General features: G+C 44.9%; 1 long non-coding RNA gene across 1 annotated transcript in view; it reads right to left on the bottom strand.

The window, feature by feature from the left end:
* Positions 1-13,065: 13,065 nt before the first annotated feature.
* Positions 13,066-23,328, bottom strand: part of LOC129382080 (uncharacterized) — a 78,080-nt gene continuing 67,817 nt past the window's right edge. The window contains exons 2-3 of the long non-coding RNA XR_008610156.1: positions 17,530-17,803; positions 13,066-13,310 (exon numbers count right to left, since the gene is read on the bottom strand). This is a non-coding gene — a long non-coding RNA (uncharacterized lncRNA). The remainder of the gene's footprint in view (positions 13,311-17,529; positions 17,804-23,328) is intronic.

Raw genomic sequence — 23,328 nt, 5'->3', positions numbered from 1 at the left:
TACACTACAAGACGAAGATAGGAGAGGACTGTAAGAAAAGGCAACTACCGGTTTCCCCCGGGGCACGTCAACCCGGGGGTGCCGTCTGCGTGAAGCCGAGGCCAGAGGGGTGTGTTGCCTGCCCCGAGGGGCATAAAGGTCCGAGCACCCTCAGCGTTGGCTCAACCCCAAGGATCCCCTTTTCCCCGGACACGGCTAAACCGCGCACGGCTACACGCGGGAGGGTCCAACCCTCGTGTGCTCGGGTACGTGGTGTCGCAACACACCAAACGCCTGCTGACGCAGACGCCCCTGCGGGGCGCGGTTTTATGATGTCGCGTGACAGACAGGTGAAGTGGGCGCAGCCCGAAAACGTTTGACATTTTTCGCTAATGGTGAAAGAGGCGTCGAAAAATTTTCATTTTCCATTTTTATTTCGTTATGTCCGATTATGCATAAGCAGTGTGCACATATGGTTGCGGGCATGTAGGGAATGCGAAGGTTGTGGGATCGTTCCCCACCCGTGGCAAGTTGTTTTTTCATCCACTTTATTTTCCATTAATTAATCGTTTCATCATTTCATTTATTAAGCACAAATAATTTCCCCTATGTTGTCCTTGGCCTCAGTGTTTGCTGGCTTCTTATGATATATATATATATATATATATATGAGCCCTAAAAGTGCTCACAATTAAAGAAATTGCGGAGCGTTTAGTACGTTGGTTGGCGTGCTTGGCGTGGAATGACTCTAAAATCAGTTATGGAGACATACCCCCAGACATACCCTCAATGTGTAAAACAGGAAAAAAAACAAGTTTTTGCAAGCTTTTAGCTCTTTTGAAGAAGGAGTTGTGTCAACTCGCTATAAAGTTCAGCATACCTCTATAGGCTGGAGGTAATCTTGGCGCCACTTCTGAAACATTTCTAATACTTGTTCTGGCATGCCATTCGGGCAACAATATTGTGGCGAAAATGAAGTATTTATTGTTAGCAAAATTTAAAAAACGCTTTTTTGAAGAATATTAGCCATCATTTTCTCTTAAGGAGATAGGAGAATCTGCAATTCTACATACGGACTTGTGGAATACACATTGTGGAAAAAGTTATAGCTCAAAACTGATAAACAAAAATTTTCGTTTTATTCACCGTAAGAAGACGGATATGTACTATGATATAACAAATATAACAAATATAATAAAACAGCACTCTCTTTGCAATCGCGCCCGCCATGGGATGACCATACGCTGTAACTACAAGACAAGTGTCATTCCTTAGCCTCGAGTTTCAAAGCCGCCAGCACCAACCTGCAGCTCAGTGGAGCTGCGTGTATTCCTTTTCGTGTTCACTGAGAAATATAGTTATATTCTGGGACCATGCACTTATTACAGGCGTCAAAAGCATTCAGTGCTTCATTATACGCAGCGCGATGTTGTCTCAAGAAACCAGATTTGAGTATTCGCAACATCACGCTGTAGTTACTGCAATGCTGATTTAAATCCTTTTCATAAGTAGACTGAGACAGTTAGCGACAGAGACAAGATTTGGATTAGAGGAACGCGATAGGCATAAACGGAGAGTTATAAAAGTTAAATATTGTTGAGTAATTAGCGTAGCTATAGTTGCTAAGATGGTGGTCTTTAACGCAAGGTTGTAGTAGAACGCTCAAATCACAAATTTGAATCGTTCTTATAGGCAGGCTAAAAAATGTACATAATGTTCGGCATACGAAAGAGACAAAGAACGGGTAATAAATATGCAAGGTTTTGAAGCTGTGGTTATAAATGTAATGGGCACAGTAATGACCAATTAACTAATGACTAAACATTGGGCTAATGCATGAGCAAATGAAACAGTGCAGCTGGCGCGAAGTCGCAGCCTGTTCATTTCTCTTTTTTGAGAAACTAGAAAGCAAATTGTCGTCGACGCCAGGGCGCCATTATCGCTGCTGTACCATCGTAGTCGTTATGCCGTTGTCACCTCTGTGATCGTGTCGTCGTTATGGTTCTGTAATGGCTCGCTACAGCTGGCTGTGTTTGCACGGGGCTGCAGGAATTTCGCAAAGAGTTGGGCGCACCCCTAACTGGCGGCCTAGTCAGCGAGTTTGGAGCCGGAGGAATAGCTGAAGCCTGCTTGTGTTATATTATGGTCACCGGATACTGATAAAGAAGTACGCGTGTCCCTATTAAGTAAGTACAATATACGCACCAACCTCGCTAATGCTTATCGCAAAGAAAGCTTTGCGATAAGGATTATGCAGATGCCCGAGGCGCACTCATGCTGTCCTGTTTCAGAGCCTACGTACGCGCACGGCTCTGTCGGAGTCGCGCGCTCTGGCACTTAAGACATATATATATAGCTAAAACATAACATTAATTGAAAAGGCAGGTAAAAAGTAAAGTTGCTAATTAAATCTGATAAGGTCAATAGTACGTATATTTCCATTACTTATTACGGCTGCGCATAAGATAGCTTTGACCACATGAGAGTGTTAAATACTGTGACACAATCTCGGCATACCTCAGCGCGCACTGCCACGGCCGAACACCAGAAAGCCTGCGCTCTTTCCTACTCGTAATTATTCGTGGACGGAAGCGACCAGCCTGTGACTTCACATTCTTCTATTCTAATGACATGTTTCCATTGATGACGTATTCTATGCATAGTTTTCATCAACCGGTGTTTTGTCCCGCGAGATGTAGTCGCGCTTCAATCGTGCGGCCATAACTGATGTCGCTGCTCATTGGTTTGGAACCGCATTTAAGCCTCGCCTTCGCGACTGTGTGCATTGACCTTGGTTCAGATGCGCCGGCTATTTATGCGTCGCTTAACAACGAACCTTGCAGCGTAATCGCTGGTGCTCGCACTAAGTGCTCGAATCTACATCAATATTCCCGTCGCGTACAGAATTTAATTAGGCGAGGCTCGGTGACAACATGGACAACAGGTAGAACCATCGAGAACATTCGACAAGCTTCCGGTGCAGAAAGGCGCGTCTTCCGCTGAGCGATAACCTTTAACATTTGTGAGCTGGTGGAATGCGGTCACCGGATACAGATAGAGAAGTACGCGTGTGACTATTAAGTAAGTACAATATACGCACCAACCTAGCTGGATTCCTTGAACTTCGATTTCGGCACTACAACGGGGTGGAGGGGGCGTGAAGTTTTTATAACGGACAGTACACTGACGTCGAAATGACTATTTGACGACGTAGTGACATTTTTTTATAGCAAAGCGGAATGCGAAGGAGAAAGGAGGGTTCGTTATCCGACCATTCTGCTTTAGGTTTTTATTCAGTAACCTCTGTGAAGTCCGTTTTGGAAAATTCAATGCCATTTTCAAAGAACGCCTCCCTTTTACTCTGGTTTCTAGCTGTTTCTTCATTATAATTCTATTACCCAAATATTTCAATTAAACTGGGGGTTTTACTTGCCAAAACCACGATGTGATTATGAGGCACGCCATAGAGGGGGACTCCGTAATAATTCGGGCCACCTGGGGTTCCTATAACGTGCCCCTAAATCTAAGTACACGGGCGTTTTCGCATTTCGACCACACCGCGATGCGGCCGCCGAGGTCGGGATTCGATCGCGCGACCTCGTGCTCAGCAGGCCGACACCATAGCCACTAAACAATCACGGCGGGAAATTCTATGATATGGTGGTGGTATATCGCCCTTGTTCGTAATGTAGCGACAATAAAAATTTTTGATCGACCATAATAATATACATTGAAAACTGTTGCCTTCTGTTAGCAGTGATAAGTAACATTCACTCGTTATTCGGCCCCAGTTGTTAATGCCCTAATCTCCAGCACGAAATATTGGTAAAAATGCAGTTTTGATATTTTCGAGTTTTAAAGATTATGCTCTACTCAAGCGCTAGTGAGAACTCTAGCGTGCGTAGGTATTTTCGCATACTTTATATGTCAAATATACCTTTCCCATAGGTTGCAGTCTTCCTTTCTGCGGATAACGTCTTAATAGAGGCACAGTTTAAAACTTAATATCAAGGTATCCTGACATCCAGGAGAGATCCTATTTGAATATCAAAGCGTTAAATAACAGTTATCACGTGAAGGGAACTAAGATCAATGCCTTGCTTTATTTAATAACTTTTTAGGGCCGCAGCTTCCCAAATGCTCTTGTTTGTGAATACCAAAGGCGAACGGCTGCCCGACAGACGCTGCGCTGCGGGCACATATGCGGCACTGTGAATGACAGTGAACGACACCCACTTACTTGCACACCCGACACGCCGAACGTGCCGTACAACCACAAATTAAGCGCGATAACGATCACAGCGCCCGGAAAGCCGGCTTCAAGTCCAGAGTTTTCCGCCTAAGACATGATTCCGGTCGCTACCATCGAGGAATAAAGCGAAATAAAGTTCATGCTAGGTTTGCGCGGCAGCTGCAGCGTCGCAGCTCACCACATGCGTGAACCACTGAGCCACCGCCCCAGGTATGCATAGCAGCTTTGTGCCTGTAGGACGAAGGGCTTGTGTGAACGTCTGTGACTATTAGTGCAATTACTATTAGGCCACACGCGTCAGCGAACTCACCGCTAATTTCCTTCTTTACTTCCCTCCTCTCTCTCCGCGTCATCTTTGTTTTCCCCTTTCCCATTCCCCCGGTGTAGGGTAGCCAACGGGACGTTGTTCTGGTCAACCTCCCTGTCTTCTGCTTTTCTCTTTCCTTCCTTCTTGTGCCTATAGAATGCAATATCCGCGAGGTTCACTAATACACAGCCCACGCATACTGGAGTCGAAACAATGAATAAGGGTGTGCGACTACGTGACGGCGTAGAACAAGACGAAGAATAAAGAAAATGGGCCAAAGAAACCTTAGTATGTCTATGCAACCGAACCGAAATTACTCATCAAACACAGGGTCAACTGTGCCTTCGCGCATCCTTTATTTTTTGCCTTCCGAGACGTAATGTGGGGAAGACAAGGCTTCGCGTTGTTATATCCATGTCCCTGTTGCCGTGTGAATCTATCCCCGAAGCTTGTTTCAAACGCTCAACTGTCGAGGGTGCCTTTCCATGATTTATGATATTGATTAATGGTAAGAGTCACTTTCGCATGCTCGAAGTGAAGCGTACACTTACAGGTGCTTTGTTACGGAAGGCATTTCATGTACCTCCATGGTGCATCGAAGGCACCTCAGCAGGTACCGAAAGCTTCGGCACCTTGCAAGATGTGAGCCAGATGCATGCACGATCTCTTTAACCATGGAACTACCTGAACGTTGACAGCGCAATCTGTTGAAGACTACTGCCGCCATTATTACACAAGGCCTATAGTAGGCGCCCGAACGGCCGCACGCACGCACGCACGCACGCACGCACGCACGCACGCACGCACGCACGCACGCACGCACGCACGCACGCACGAACTCTTAATAGAGATTATACTAGAGAAGAAGACAGAACACAAATCCAACTTTCCTGAACATCAGTTTAGTTTGCGTTAGCGCCACCGCGTGGGGTAACGACCTTAAACTTGTGAAAACTTCCGCGGTGACATTGATATGACGTCTTCCAAAATAAAAGAAACGTGAACGCTATCTATGCGCACTTAACCACAAAGCATGTCCTGCCGGCGGTATCACTGTTCTTGATAAAGAGTAGCCGCCGGCCGACAGAAAATGACCTATCATCTCTAGAGCGGGGTCCCGTGGCGGCACGGCAAACACAGCGATGAATGACTCCGGGCCTTTCAGAGGCTTCCCGAAGGGCAGGCCAAGTTTTTTTTTCGTGCTACGAAGTCAACGTGCTACGACAATAATCGTCGTAGCACGTTGAAAAAAAAGCAGAGCACCGCGGCAGCTTCTTGCTTTAGTCAGAACGTATTCTGTATTTGTTGGCAAGATTTAGCGTCCCAAAGTCGCACAGCACCTATCAGAGGCGCCGTCGTGGTTGGCTCTCGATTTTGACCAATCGGTTTCGTTAAGGTGCCACCAATTCTAAATTGCCGAGCAATTTTTCACTCCGCACCTATCAACTACCGAAGCAGTTGCAGATTGAACAAAGACGCGCTTAAGTATTAGGGTGGACACATGAACAAGTTGGTTTTGCACCTTGCGGTGTAAGACATGAGACAGTAATAGTGCTAACTGTGCCTGTGTCGTCGTCCATTAGTACGTTATGCCCAAAGATGCCCATAAGAGTACGTCATATTTGTTGGCCACCGGGCCATGCATACACCTTCAGGTAGAATATATACATTACTTGCAGTTAGTTGCCAAAATAATGTCACGTGAGTGTTACGCATGGGCATGAAAATCAGTCTTGGAGATGATCATGCATGATGATCTGTTTTTCATATCGTCTGCCACACCACCGTTCAGCCTTTATTTTGTAGCCGCTTTGTAGGCTAGTAGATACCGAAAGCCAGAAAGGCTGTCCAGGTACTCAGAGGAGTTCCGCACTACTCCTTACACTTACTTGTACTCTAGAGTTGTGCGACTGTCAAGAACAATTTTAAGAAATGTCGGCAGTTTGAGCAAGCTGAGTTGGCACATTGTCCAATTTGTTTGCATCCTCGTCGTGCAAATATCGGCGTCCTCAACTCACCCATCGAAGACTGGCACCAATGAGTGCGTTGTTTGTTGTATGCTTTAGTCCGCGTCCCAAATTTTAGTCCCCATCCATCCCGCTATGACCGTCAACCAGGCATCTCGCATATAAAGGCGATCGCCAGACAGTTGCCGGACGCTGGAGTCTGCCTCACAGGACTTCACGTTGGTTCACGGGCGAAATACCTGGCATGTTGTCGAATGAAATGCCAGAATATTTAGCCTCTTTAACACTTGTCATGATTTTTTTCATTTAATGTTTTCTCAACAGGGCGATGAACTCGTTTTGCGTTCGCGGTAATATATATGAGGTGTCTGCCATTGGCAGGAATAACGGTCATTATGTTTATGAAATGTTCCTACTATGTGATGTCGTAATTTGTAAGGAATTCCAAATGTGCCAGACAATTAAGCAGGTTACCTTGAATTACACCTTCTTTGAAACGGCAAAACGTAAGGTTAATTATGGCTAAAAATATGATCACGTCTATGGGAAGTGGCGCACTTCCTTTAGCACTTCCTCTCGGCCTACTTTTTCTCGTCCGTCTTGCTTGAGATTGACGTCAATGCAAATTACCTTTTATATTCCACATACACGACACTGATGTTGGGAAGCTTAGGCCGCAAAATGTTTCACTAAGGCCTATATACCGTTTACAGACACAAATTCAATTTGATGGAGAAAATAGGATTTTCTAGGAAGCCTGTATTTGCACCTGGATTCAAAAAATGAGTTAAGAGCCAATCAACAATGTTGTTTACATATTAAATATTCATCTAAACATAAAACGACAAAGAAGAAAAGACCAATTCGCTTACACAGGAAATAAACATTTCGACCCCCTCAATGAGCATGAGAGAGCTACTCGAAATAATTGTCTATTCGGGCAAGGTCGATATGTGAAAAGAAGAAAGGCATGCAGCTGCAAACAGAAAGATAACATAATAATCATAAAACTGGAACCGCATGGCGCAGGCATGTACCTAGGATTTTTTTTCGGGGGGAAGAGAGGGGCGGACAACCCCCAAGGTAACGTTTTTATGCAAATGAGGGGTGGTACCACTTTTACTAGTAGAAACGTTAATAATTCCCACCGTTCGCTACAAAGACGCATAAACCAACAAAACACAAATGAAATAAGGTGTAACTCACAAGTACGTCTGTGATATACAAGTATTCTTTACTTGGCAAACCAGGAACCACATCAAATTGACTCGCGCAGTAAAGAAACGCAGGAAGGATTCAGACGAAAACAAGTAAACAAGCGAAAGCGTAAACTGAAGATTTCTAGTGGTGCTTTTCTAGTGAGCTCGGGAAGAATTATAGTCAAAGATATATTTGGGGAACAATCACAGTTCTTTTGGATTCCTCCTTTACTGCTCTACAACGTGAGGTGCCAAGTCCCATATAGTTTCCTACAATAATTACTAGAGGGAACTCTGTCTACGGGAACTGCAATGGGAGTGGTTGGCCCAGCATAGGAATCATGGGAAGTACATGGATTTGCCTAAACTTCGTCCTTCTGGCTTCAAACGGCTTCGTGACTTTGTAAGCTCGTCATTTTCAACAATGTACTGCGCAGTAAGCAATTCAACATTATTAAAATTATCCGACCGCAGGATTCGAACACAGCACCTCTGGGTACAGATGCCCGATATTGAAGCCATTACGCCACGCTCGCATGCATCGACAAGTGACATACATATAAAGCCCTTGTGAATTTATCGCGGGCACGCCATGCAGTGCCTTGAGACGCTAGGCGCGTTTCGATTTGGCCACCTCGAGAAGCTGAACCGTATCAATTAGAAGCTATTGTTTGCGTTCGCGGCGTCTTCTGCAATTAGAAAAGTATGCATTGCTCTGAAATTTACGACAATGAAGGCATACACGGCGTAATAAACGAATTCACAAGCACGAAGATCACACGAATCCATGTATTTCTCATCATTCCCATAGTGGCTCAATGATTGAAGCGCCAGAGTTCCCTTTAGGACACTGGAGGAAACTCTATGCCGAGACCGACTCGTATTGTTATTTGGGAAGTTGCGTAATGATGCGTGGTCGCCAGTCCCGTACAACCGTGTAGAGCGCAGCACGCTGTGGTTGCAGACGTACTGCGCTCACCGCAGAAGGTTAGAAAAATGGCCAGGCTTAGCTTGGTTAAGCCAAGAATGCGTTGCATATTGTGTTGGGGCCCAGCTTTTCCTCCGGCTGTCGTGACGTCACGTCACGTGGTTGCGCTAAAGGTCTATGGTGGCTGCCCGGCCGCGCCCAAGGGCTGAACTGAGTGATTGCAATATGCAACGCATAAAACACCCACACAAGCACAGCAGAGAAGCGCCTACGCCGGGAGGCTCGAGCGACAACTGTAGACGCGCCATTCAAAACACACAGAATCATTCTCCACTACAGGCGGCGTTTTCTCTACTTCCTTTTTAAATAATAAGATGTTCATCCATAAATATTTTCACAAACAACGGCTAAATTTGTTAATTATTGCTTTTTGTTCCTGTTTGACTGTTGCCTCGGCTCTTCCCCTTAGAAGATCGGTTAATTCTTCAATTTCTCGCGACTCTTGTTTCCCTTTTCCACTTTTACACGATTAGTACTTTAATATTAGGGAAAAAAACCAGACGAAGGTAACGGGTGACATTCACATTGCTTATGGGTTCAACGCTTATTGCAGGGTTCGACTAAAATTTTGAAATATTTAGGGATGATTATGAAACGTAGGTCGTTGAGAAATTATCAGTGCTGCTTTCCTAGTGGCAGCAGCTTCAAATTTCGAAACGAATATCGAAATAATCGGAAAGGCGAAGACATTCCCCGACACTTTTTAGCTAGGAGAATATCATTCTGTTTCACGCCCTCAGTTCAGTGTCCTTTTTCTTGACCCGATCAGCGATCTCTTCCGCGCCTCGGCCATAGTAATACTGTAACAGCAGCCCAGTCTTGACCATCGAATAGCTGTCAAGTGTCAAGACTGATTTGGCGGCGCTTTAGGAGTGGTGGCTTGGCCGGGGGAGGGGGGGGGGTATGCCGCCTAATTTCGACGGGTAGGGGGGCTGGGTACGTTCCTGGCATGGCACGTATTTCGCTCACGGAAACACGACGCACGGCGAACGCCCGCGCTAACGCTGACACCTCAACACCTGCATGAGTACAGTGGGTGTGCGGCGTTTGCCGGGTGTGCCGCCGAGCTGTTCCGCCAGGACGCGCGGAGGGCAACACCACCTGGCGGCGTTGAGGAAACTCAAGCGTGACGTGTAGCCCGACGTGTCACTCGTACTCCACTCTCATTGGTGGACGCGGGCGCGTCAACGCGACGCGGAGCGTTCTTTTTCAACTGTACTCCGCGGCTACGCGATTTCCGCGAGCGCGTTCGTCGAAACAACGCCCACGCACCTCCGGCGCGCGTCAATCGCGCCAGAAGTAGCGCCATGCGGTTCCAGCTTAGTTGTTACGAGTCATCGTTTCAAGTTCTGGCATTGTAGGGTTTCCGTAGAAAAGATTTATTTAGTTCATGAACCTCTAGCAGGTTCAAGTACTTAAAAAGAATAGTTTTGTGTGTTAACAACCTTAGAAGCAAGCTCGCAACAGTAGTAGTGCCCCAAAGAGGTAGCAGTATTTTAATGCTGAAGAGGAAAAAGAGTTTCAAACAAATATTTGTATGATGGTGGGAGGGGGGGGGGGATGGCTATAAAGACAATATTCTGAATATTCGCGATAATTAACGATAAGCTTCTCTAGGTCTAATGAGCGCCAAGCAGGCCACACATGTGAAGGAGACGGAGAAAGGCGCTACTGAGAACTGAAACATTTTATTAAAACGACGCGAATAAATAGTTCAAGATATTTATCCAGCGTGCTAAAAAACTGAGATGAGGAATGACCGAAGAAGAACGGGAAGCAAAAGTAATCACGTGCTTACTAAAACGGGAATCTCCTTGGCAGACAAAGCGACAGATGAGCATCTAAGACAGACAGTCATCCGAGTTCTTAAAGATACAAGTTTGCATAACTTCTCAGTTACGCTTTCTTCTGCACCGGAACAAGATATTTGTCTTGGCAAGGAATGAAAAGCTGCCGTAACTTGCGTAATGATCGACCAGCTGGCTTCTGACTTTCTTGATCACATAGGGAGCCGTGCTTTCACAATTTAATATTTGTGTACCTACCTGTCTGCCACACATAACAACGTCCACTTGAAAAGGGTATCAAATACGCAACGGATGCCTTGCTTATACTTGCCATATTTTCACGCAAATAACGCGAACACGAATATAATGCGAAGGGGTGCTTTCCGTCTGTCTCACAAAACAACAACGGCAACAACATATATCACGATTATAACGCGAGCTGATGCCACAATGAAGCAGGAAAGGAACCATAAAAGCTAATGTCTACAGGGCATTTTTTTCATCGTTACTGCGGTCTGCCCTTTCTAAATAGAGGGAAAGGAGGAGTTCATGCACAATATTCTCGTTGTCACAGCTGAAGCCTTTGTTACTGTCGGCGAAATTGGCGTCATCCTCAATGTCACCAATGTTATCGGATAGGCAGCACCACGTTCGACTGTGTGTGTTCGAACATGGCTCGGTACGCAGTAGCGATCGCAGTGGTGCTTAGTGGTTTAGATAATTGCACTTTGTTGAAGTGCCAGAAAAAAAAACACGAACTCGCATTACATTTGTGCAAATAGGGTACCTGTTATTGTGCTTGATGTGTCGCGAACACTCGAGGCACCTGGCTGCCACCAGGCCTCCAAACACTGACGTGATGAGAAGCACCACCAGCAGCCTTGAAGGTTTCGCACCTCAGTGGTGCACGAGATGAGAATTAAAAGTCTTTAATCGACGCTATTCCTGATTCGTTGGTGGGAAACGTCGCGGAGGGGTTTGAATGCAAACGAAGGAAGGCCGTCGCCGTTTTTAACTTAATCAAGAAGCGTTATATACTTCTTGTCACAAAACTACCGCGTGACTCTATGGGAACGCTTCATGCGTTCGGTGAGTACGCCGACTTTCGCGCAAGGGTCGACTGCCATTATCGTCGTGTGAACATTGTTGGCACAACGTGCAATTTGCCGCTTCGTTTCTCTACATCTCTCCCCGTGTGGTGATTGCGATGCCTTGTGACAGCGACACTGTCCAATGGTTACGCGCCTGCTGTGGGTCCGGCTGCAAGGACGTATTTGGACACGAAGCATTTCTAATTCTTCATTTGTGTGAGTAAACTATGAAGCTTTCGCTAATTTTTCTTGGCTCAAAGCAACCGAAAAAGAAGCTTTATTGTTCAACGTTGCTGCATTAATTTTCTTTTTGCTGGCAAGAAGCAGGCCTGCAGAAAAGGAAATAACGAAACCACGTAGATTCGAAGCAATATGAATGCGCAGAAAGCACTAGTGAGCGACACGAGGGGAGTGCCGAGCGAAGCAATGACCACGGCAGATGTCACAGAACGCTTCTTGCTCCTACACGCTGAAGCTAATGAACGACCGATATTTTCCGAGAAAGAAAGCATCTGTAAAGGTTGCTAGTGTATTGCCTTGCTGTGCGCATATATTTCTCTAATGCGAAGGTTTCTTTGCCCATTTTCCCCGTATTTGACGTAGATCGGTGGTTGCCAGTCATCAGTTCCTGGCCTGATAGACTTAGGAGCCAGGCTCAGCAAACCGGCTTGTATAGAACTAAAGGCTGACCTACACAGCATTGCTAGTGAGCGCACCTTTTTTCTGCGTAATGAAGCAACCTGTCACAACATATTAAGCCTGTGCGCGTTAGGTAGGCTCATAACTATACTTATAAAGCACACGCACGCACGCACACGCGCGCGCACACACACACACACACACACACACACACACACACACACACACACACACACACACACACACACACACACACACACACACACACACACACACACACACACACGCGCACACGCACGCACGCACACACACACACACACACACACACACACACACACACACACACACACACACACACACACACACACACACACACGCGCACACACACGCGCACACACACACACACACACACACGCGCACACACACACACACACACACACACACACACACACACACACACACACACACACACACACACACACACACACACACACACACACACACACACACACACACACACACACACACACACACACACACACGCACGCACGCACGCACGCACACACGCACGTTGATTTCACTGAATTTCGCTTGCAGCCCTTTCTTTTATTGTGACGTCGATAGAAGGTATATATCTTCTTCAGTAACCAAAAACATTTGATTAAAATCAGAAGCTATTTCTTTCTAGTAATCATTTTACTTTATAGTTTATGTCGTTGAATTCGCCGTGTATAAGCTATAGTACCAGCGTAAAAGCAATAGACAAAGGATGAGCTCCACAAAATATATGTATTTCTAAGTTTGTTTTCTTCCGCTGTGAACATATGTAATGTGCTCCAATAACCGAGTTAATATATTGCTGGTTCACAGTTCTTTATTGCCTTTCAACATGGTAAATATTTATTTACATATCACTCTGTGTTGAAATACGCCACTGATGTTGTACGCTAAAATATGGTCATCACGTTGCGTGAGATTTTGATTATTCATTGCGACCCTTCCTATGCCATGAGAACCCTCTTGAGGCTTGTCGTCGTCTACAGTTGTTACCTTATAAGTGAACATCCCAGTAAAAGTGACTTCAACGCTGAAATTACATTTCTGAAAAGCAAAATAAAACCTTTAACAGCGATTTTCTGTATTATTAAAATAGGTATAAATAAAAAAATGGTTTAAGAAGCGTGGTATGAGGCCACGAGAACGCACATGCCAGTAAAGACTGCCCCCCGTCCACCGTGATGGATGGAATTTTGAACTATAACCATTACGTGATGGTATTGCATGCGCACCTAATGATTGTAGTTAATAAAGCCGAAGAAAACAGTAAGGATGGTTCAATAGCGATAGCTTAATTGCTGTGACCTTTCAATGGACGGGATGAATATACTGATCGCCCGAAGGTGTCAAACTCGCAGACAACTTCCTGTGGCAGTGAAGCCAAATATTCATTATGCAGTCCTGTAAAGTTTCACAGGGCTTTCTGTTTCATCTCTTTGGAGCACAGCTGGTTTCGCATTTGCAGAAACACGGAAGAGCAAGATGAAAAAAACTATATATATATAATTAAATCATAACACGGATTGGTGTAATTAATGAATTAATTTAATACAAGCGCTGTAGTCAGGGGCTCAGGATTTCTTCCTGAGCTTAAACAAACGCAACGCGAATTAAACTGCGGCGCTATTTTTTCGAACGCTGTCTCACTTGTGAATTGCCTTCGTGTGCTTCCCTTGGCCTAGTTTTGGTGTGTCTGTGGTGTTACAACATCACAAATTTACTTTGAGCGATGCGTTATCTGGTTATAGAACGTTCCTAACTTTCTCAAATGCGCTATACTTGCAAGTAGCTGCTCACCAAGAACATCGTTTCTCGCAAATGCCCGAGAAAGCTTCGCTTAAGCCGGCCGTTACAGCAAATGGGGTCTGCGTAATTTGTGCCAAATATAGTTTTCCTTTTCATATAGTACAGCAATAACGTTTGCCTTCGTACGTCTGCTGTTAAAAGCTTTGAGGTGCGCGCGCGGCTTCAGCGGGCCGCAACACTGACATTAGCTTAACGCTTGAATGCGTACACCAAAAAGTGCGCGTTGGTTGCCTTAACACACCCACACCGATGAAGCAATACCCAGACTCCTCAACGAACGGATTTGCACTTTTGAAGAGACTAATCGATTCTTGGGTGCCAATTCTTCGCATGCTTCCATACTGTTAGCTAACGCTTTGACATGTTGTGCTAGAGTGCACCATCTTCGGAATCAGTGCTGCCAATTTAACGGATTTCCCATTAAATTTAGCGGTTTTTCGCTCTGCCTAGCGGGAAAACTTCATCTCTTGCAGGAGAGGATTTGTTTATGAGTAAATAAGTAAGGAAAACTTAAATGCATTTGACAATAATTCCTGCTTCACGTTTCGCAAACGGGCAGCTTATCCCCGTCTCTTTGGGTATTAGAGGGAATTATCTGCAACCACAAACAGTGCGCTTCTGACTTATTCCTCCCTGTCTTCAAGAAGAAGCCGGAAATTCAGGAAGGAATGGCTACAGGAATTGAAGAGGGAGGGGCTATATGTACTGGTTAGACCTAGCCACAGCACTACACTGGGAAACAATTCTGGCTGTTTCAACTTTCGTGGGCTCGCATAAGTTAGCACTTCGATACCATAGATACGCTCATTCACGTTTGCACACACGCGAACGCGTGAGAACGCTTGCATGTACCTTTCTCGGCTCCGAAACGCACCTTTGCCGATCCGCCACGGTTACGTGGGAGCTAGACAAAGTTAGCGGTTTCAGTTCCGCTTCCCGATTTCTAAGCCGCTGAGAGGCATCGAGTTTAGCGGTGTTTCACAGCACGCCATGGATCTGCCGTGAGAAAGCGCTGTATCAGCGACGAAGTGTTTAAAGAACCGAGTAACACAGCGAGAGGAAGCACCAGGTGAAGGCACATCGAAACAAGCAAAGATTGCTCTGACCGCGTTAGCCACGCAAACTGAGACTATCGCTAACCACGTGCTACTTCCACAAACGTTCGTTAAAACTTTCATTGTTCTTGCAGCGCTCACAAGCGTCAGCTTCTAGAGTTACATAGTTTAGTTCAGAAATCAATTAGCCGTAATGAGAATGCGATTGGCATTCTTGGGAATTTGGTAGGAATTTCTCCCAGGTTGGCTCAAATCACGGATGAAGTTGCGGTCAGGGTAGAATTCCACGTGCGTTCCTGTTTGGTGGGGAAGTGCAGTAATTACCCGTTTATTAGCAATTCCTGCGGTCAATTGTGGGAATTTAGGGTACAGCTCGTTCAAGAGCGATACTTTCTACTTTACGCACTTTTCGGTATAATGTTCGTTTCTAACCTCTTCCATGCAGACTTGGGGCACTGGGTATGTGCCCGAATATACAATCTGGGAAGAGACAACTTGGACCATTGGTTAATGGACTCTGGGTGTGTGCGGCTGGGTACGCACCACTATTAAAAAAAGTGCGCGAGCGTGAAACAATAATCTATCGGCCACTCCACGTGCCTCGTCCATCTCTTTAATAAACAGTCTGCATTGGTACTTTTCAAGGGGGGTATGGTAGCGCGATTCAAAGACGGGACAAAAGAAGACACAAAGGGACACACACAGCGCTACCATACCCCCCTTGAAGATGCATTACCAACAAGCCCACATTGCAACCCTCGTGCATTGGTACATACCTCAACTATGTCTCTGTCTCTTTGCGTACATTGTTATAATCATCATAATGGTTAACATATAAAACATATTACTACTAATCGCACATTCATCAGGATAGATATTACTAATAATGTAACCAATCACCTCTAAAGGATAGACGCGCCGCTAATCACAGCGAAGCCGTTGATGCAAAAACAGGCGCTTAAAAACGTTCCATGCCAGTTATTGCAGCGTTTTGGGGAAAAAACAAACAGAAATACACTAGATCACTTGCGAAGTTTATATTTTGAAGAAGAACGTCTAGGGAATGTCAGGGGAAATGCGCAGACAAATTTTGAAGTGTTCGATTTAATCGGAGCTTAAATGAAGATGGCTAACTTATCGTCCTTGGCCTCTTTAATGGTGTTATCTGAAACGATTACGAAGCTTCCTCTTTTCCCTGGGAGGATAAAGAAAGGTAGAAACTTCATATTTATTAGAAATGGGGGCAACATTATAGGCTATCTTTAATGAAAGCACGATGTAGGTATTTGTTTTGAAAATATTGACTCGCAAATTCCCCAAAATATCCCACAATGTTTACGTGTTATACGAGACATGTTATACGAGACAAGCACATTATGGCTGATGTTAGGGCGAAACAAAATTTGTGCAGATTATTTACAGCCTTTTCAAAATTCCTTGACAAGTGCTAACATGGCTTCAGATGAGCCGGAATTGTCATATTCGGCAAAGGTGTTTAGGCATGCGATTTAAGTATGAGCAGTTGAATTTCTTACAGGAAGTAGTCGAAGGAAACAGGTTTGCTAGAAATCGGATTGCGATTAAGCGAGGTCGCAGAATTCAGCTGTCGTTTCTTTTTTTCCAGGGGGACAGATTTCATTTGGGCCGAAATGAAGGCGGCGGAATATCTATTGAGTGTAGAGTTGTCTGTGATTTGGCTCAGCTTATCATGCTCTCTCGTAATCATAATTTTAGTGAAAGATCTGGCGCAGCACTAGTTCAGTCACCATGGGGGAGCTATATTTGCTACGTGGATATTTATCTCTGAGATTTGTCATGGCTACGTTGAGAAAGTGAACTAAAGCTTCTTAAGTAGTCTCTTGTAGTTCAGCTTTCTTGTGTGCTAGTCACACACTTCGGAGCGTTAGACTGTTTTGCATGCACAACTACTTCATCTTAATTTAAAATGCCCAAACACTCTACGGAAATTACGAAAATAATGTTTGTGACACAACGGCTGCTCCTGAAAGTTGACTGGTAGACATCGTCGTAGGCCTGCTACTATCATCTTATGCTTAGTATTCCCACCGTTCCTGTAGAAGCAAACTGCTGCTGCTTCTAAGCTCATCTACTTCTACAGGTACATTCGAGCACATTGATTAATCTTGTTATGGCTAAAGATTTACCGTTGGGTACGCACGACTATTAAAAAAACGAGGGCGAGCGTGAAACAATAATCCATTGGCCACTCCACGTGCCTCGTCCATCTCTTAAGTAAACAATCTGCATTGGTACATACCTCAACTATGTCTCTGTCTCTTTGCAGACATCGTCCACTATTAAAAAGCGGTGGTATGGTTAAGTGTGTTCCCCAGGAAACAAACGGTGGGTAAACGCCTTATATTTCTAGAAAGTATACATACCTCTTCAGAATAGGGTTCTTTAAACAGAAGGGCCGTCGTAAGATTTTTCGGATTCCAATATATGTATGATGCATTGTTTATGTCGACTAGTAATGTCTCATTTTTCTGATCCTTGTCTGATACTGTTACATTGATCGGGAGGTTAAACGGAGTAACTATGCCAATGTATATATACCACATATAAATGTCACTGCACATCATACTAGAGGAATATGATGGTTGCTTGCATCCATCCTCGTACGTAAGCTTTTGAACTGTCGCTTTAACCGTGGGCCTGAAAAACAAAGTTCAACGAAATTGTAATTTGTTGTGCTGACGCAATGGAAGGGCTGGGAAACAGACAGTGGGAATTATAAATGTGTCAGAAAAGGCACTTAACAACCACGCTCTGCAGCACCAGAATTGCATCTCATATTTTGTTGTAGCGCAAGCTGAAACGTTTAAACTTAAGCCCTTTGTGGATGCGTTCATGACGTTTTATTTATTCTAAGCACCATTAGAACGACATAGGGTATATGATAAAACGCGAAGGCAGAAAGTTTCAATTCGGGCGAGGTAATTTACGTTGCAGGGGGAAATGAATCGATGATTAAGGCGTCATTTGTCGCACACTCGTCTAGTCTTTTGAAGAACATTAACTAGTAGTAAAGTGATTCCACTGTGTCAGCCCGATGAAGTGTCGAAAAGTTTAGTGCACACGTAGAGCTTGGACATGTCTTTTCCTGGTCTCAGCTATACAAGGCTGCACACTGCCGAGTTGAACATTCGGAGGCGTATGCTTAGACTTCGAACAGTCAGGAGAATTCGATCACAGGAATGAATGCTCCTGGCCGTGTAGTACAAGTTTATATAGGCCATGCTGTATGGGTAATTAGTAGGCAATTGTGTAGCGAACAAGAACAAATTGAACTAAGCCGTGAGCGCTGCCCATTTAGTGCCTTCAGAGCATGGTAATGGGTTGAAAGTTACATTTGGGTGATAAAAAATAAGACTATATGGGCGCTCATGAGTCCAGTACAGTTCTTAAAGATAAATTCGTTCGCACAAGAAGCAAATCTGAAGTCTGAACGTAATAATAATGTTGGCTAGGTGCTTTCTTGTGAAAGGCAATTGCAACATTCGCTTATAGATATATGCCACTTTCAGTGAAAAAAAAAATTGCTGGCTCTCCCGTAATCGAGAGTAGATGTAAGCATAATATGGCAACCGGGAAAGCAGATTGGTTGGAGATGACAGTAGCCGCAGTCTTTAAATGGGTGTAGTGCATGTTCGCAACGGCACAACTTATCACACCAAACCGCACCCCGCAAGACTGTGCACTGGTCCACATGGACGCTTCCTAGCTAGAAGAAGAAAAACCTGAAGGAGGCACCACGCTGCGCGGCGCCATCTCTCGAGGTGACGTGAAACCCGCGTCGCGGAACTCACGGACCACTAACGTTCAAAAGAGCACAATCAACCCTGTCTCAGCGCTCAAAGATGACAATGAAGTGTATGGTGCCCTGCGTCTGCCTTTCGAACATCGCATACTCGAAATTACAAATAAAGCTTCAGCATACTAGAAGTTACAGCTAGAGTGATATTGTGAATAGACATCAGGAATAACTCGGAAGCAATATTTTTTAAAACTTTTTTGGGCAATAACTAGCGTATCTAGCGTAAGTAGCGTAAAGCAATAACTAGCGCATCTAACTCCGCTGCAGTAAGATGCGCAAGGCCTCTCATGCACCTTTCGTACAACGTTTTCATAGTTCCTTTTCCTTGCATGAATGATCTTTCTCGTTGTCTTCCTTGGCGTAGTATACTCTCGCTTTTCAGTTAATCCATCTTTTGCAGCATCACAAAGTACAAACGCGCACAACTTCGCTGCAACAACAATGCAACCGCACCGTCTTATGAATGGACGGATAAGTTGTGTTCAGCGGCAAGACGACATAACATGAAAGCATAAGTAGACGTCAACGCGCACTACACGTGTCACTGACTAGCCTCAGGAAAGTTTTCATCGACTACTGCATCCACTTTCCCCATTTAACATAGCGCTACTCGTAAAAAAGCTGGACTGAGTAATGCAGATATCTGTTACGAGTTCATTAGGTAAATTCAGACGTGCAGCACACGGATGCACCTTGCATGCACAAAGCGTGCTATCAAATATCGAAACAAATAATACCTCGATAATTGTTACTGCTGAAATACTCCAACAGGACTTGTCAGAAAATGCGTAAGCACTATTTCCAGTGGCTCATCTTGCACTCAGGATGGCGCTATATGCTGCAAGTACTGCAATAACCTGTTGCACTTACGAAACTATATCAAGTGATATCCGGTTGTAGTCACGAGAAGCGGCTTAAATATATCTGCTATGAGCCGTCAGGTGGACTACAAAATGAGAGGCAGTGACCTAAGCAGCGGCTTATTCTCGTCTATAGTTTACTCACTGTGGGACATGTGTCGCATGCCATGACGCAGTTCTTTACGCTCAGAAAAGATTTAGGCTAATATAGTTCTGTCAGCAGCCTGTGCTTAATTTCTTGTACCCCTAAACGATGGAACCATCCCCATTCGGGACAAGAATGCAAAATTTACTGTTAGTATTTGCCGGGCACGAGAACACGGAGAAATACAATCGACTTCACAGCTCCTGTAAAGGGGATACAAGATGCGATTTCTTACGGGGATGCTGGCGTTTTTGCGAAAAAAAAACAATCCCTCATCGTGTTCCACATTTTTTTGATACCGGGATCTTGGTGCTTTTGGACAACAAATTTCCCTCTCGTTTTATGCGATAAGATCTTCGGGGAGTTATAAAATGGCAAAATTAATATTCGTTGTGCTTTCACGGTACGGTTATAGCCGTAGGCGCACCTAAGGGGGGGGGGGGGCAAGGGGAGCACATGCCCCCCCCCCGCTCTCAAAAGTAGGGGAGGGTTAAGTACGTCATTTGCTCTCCCCACTTTTGAATGCGTGCATTGGCACTTTTGGCTGCACGCTGGAAAAGTCCGTTAAAACTACAGCTACAGCAAAATTTTCTTTCTTAGAGTGACCACATCAGTAATGCTTTCTTTTACTGCGCATATCCATGCTGCGACAACGACGACTGTATTTCGTGCCTTCTCCAGACGCCCTGTAGCGGACGACGCGTAGGATTTGCCATACATACACGCTCACGTTGCGGATAACGCCTGGCGCAGGGCAGCTCCCGTCCACCAAATTGTCAGCTTGTGCAACTTGCATCATGCCCAGTTTTTGGGGACCACCATATCCGTATTCTAAAACACAATCAACTTGTCACATATAATCTCCGGATGAGGGGCGGGTCCTGATAAAGTATTATAATCAACCGTGCCCAACGACTGGTGTGCTTAACGGCCTGAAATCGTTGAATTATCAAATGTTGGAACTATTCAATCTATGTCCGTTGCAGCGTTGCAGTATCAACATCTTATCACCATCAGAAACCTAACCAAAGCTCTTACAGACGCATTGTGTAATTTCATCGTGAATTTCATTGTGCAATCATGATTTATTGTGGATATGCTCGTGAAAATGACCTTGGTCAAACTCGCAGAGCCATTTCAGTACCTATAGAACCCTGACTTGAATTATTTATGAAGACATGTGTCCCTTTTTACTGACGATTTCACTTACAGGCTGCTAGAGCTGCACTATTACTTGTTTCCCGGCAGGACCAAACACAGCAGATATATCGTATTTTGAAAAATTGAGGGCCACTTTTTGATTATGTGTACCGAAAATTTGCACTGTGTAAGATGCTTTGAAAACAGCAACTGACTGGTCGCTTTATCCCAACTTTTATGCGTTATACACGGCATTTAGTTGTTTTTCTCCGCTATCCTCGGTAAAATATGCGGGGCACGGTGTCTGTATTTATTTGACGTACGAAACAATGTTCCGAGTGACAACTGATTTATGTTTATTCTGTGTAGGTTCATTACAGTCTTTGTAGTAAGTTACTCACTGAAGCGTTCCAGGGTGTCATACTACCGCTAATTTAGCTGTTTTCTGGACTCATAAAACAAGGAACGAGATACTGACATGAAATTCCGCAAATAATAGGGAAATATTAAGCGCAATGAGCTGCGAAACTTTCACTTCCCTGTTTTGAATTCAAGTGTCGCAGATAATTACTAAACTCTCGTTCTTTCATGTCTTTTCGTGAAATACGTTCAGTCACGAATTACGATCGACTGTTGATAAATATATGGAATTTACATAATTTTATCCTATGGTGCTGAAGACTCCATAAAGAAAGAAAGTCAAAGTGGGAGAATGACTGTGCGTTTTATCGGGAACCATCATGATTACATAGTAATTAAATATTCATTTAGATTAGAGTAAGTCATGCTGTATATTGAACCACCCGCTCGAATGACATGCGCAGGGTAACTATTGGGCACAAGCATTACAACAAGGGAAGAAATAATCGTTCGAAATTACTACCAATACGCCCCACTTCAACCATCCCGTTGAGGATGGTGGTGCCTTCATTTCACTTAGAAATGAAACGGGTGTACTTTAAGAAAGCAGAATGTCCAGTTAATTCAAAGCTTAATGTTCATTGTCTATTTATTGCAACCACTGCACAGTAATGCCAAAAATAAGTCGCGTTCACAAACGTCTACGCCGCGACTGAAGGGGATATTACGAGATTCGTAGTTTGTTTCTCCGGTGTCCTCGGTGAGCGAAACAAGGCATCTTGTTTATATCTAGGGAAAATTAGGGGCATGATATAGATAAGGTGTAGGCAGTTTTCCAAACGGGTGGGTTATATGCGTATTTTCCAGTATAGAATACGTATGCAAGTGGTCCATAGCGTTATTAGTCTGTTCTACGAGCGGTGTAAACCTTCGGCGGCTGTGCTGGTATAGTTACAACTACAGCTGAGGTCAAATTGTGCGAAAATACGGAGAACAATACGCTCAATTTATGTGCGATGGCAAATACGAGTTGATCGAGTACAGCGTAAAAGAAATTGTAAGCGAGTGTTAGAAAGTACCACGCTGCTGCTATTATAGCTAGGTTTCGCAGTGTCCCAAGAGAACTCTGCGTTTCAGATATTTTATACTTTGAAGGAATCGGCAGCATTTAGTACCGCCAACGGCATGTTTTCTGTGTCTGCCTTCGCTAAAATCGCCGATGAGCAGTACTGAGACCTATCGCTGCAAGCACTCGTCGAGCGTCTGCGCTCTACACCTACCGATGCACCCGTTCGCCGATATGTCCTCCAGCGCGGCATTCTGTACCGAAGGAACTTCCTCCCTGATGGATCTGGTCTTCTTGTCGTGCCAAAATATCTACGACAGACTGTGCTCTTTGAGATGCATGACGCACCCACTGCAGGACATCTTAAGGTAACCCGCACGTACGACCGTGTCCGCCGCGGTTTCTATTGGCCTGGTCTCGCTCGCTCCGTCCGACGCTATGTTGCTGCCCGTGATCCCTGTCAGCGTCGGAAAACACCTCAGGTGCTACCGGCCGGTCATCTCCAGCCGATCACCGTCCCTGTGGAACCGTTCTTTCGTGTTGGATTAGACCTCCTCGGTCCCTTTCCCACGTCATCCTCTGGGAACAAATGGGTAGCCGTCGCAAATGATTACGCCACCCGATACGCTATCACGCCGGCTCTCCCTACCAGTTGCGCCACTGACGTCGCGGACTTTATCTTGCGTGACATTATCTTACTTCATGGCGACCCGCGACAGCTGCTTACTGACGGTGGTGGTAACTTCCTCTCGAGAGTTATCGCCGACATTGTGCGTTCCTGCTCCCCTCAAC

The sequence above is a fragment of the Dermacentor andersoni genome, chromosome 11, assembly GCF_023375885.2.
Source record: "Dermacentor andersoni chromosome 11, qqDerAnde1_hic_scaffold, whole genome shotgun sequence".
Classification (NCBI taxonomy): domain Eukaryota; kingdom Metazoa; phylum Arthropoda; class Arachnida; order Ixodida; family Ixodidae; genus Dermacentor; species Dermacentor andersoni.
Note: the sequence above shows the minus strand (reverse complement) of the source record. Positions and strands in the feature narration are given on the sequence as shown.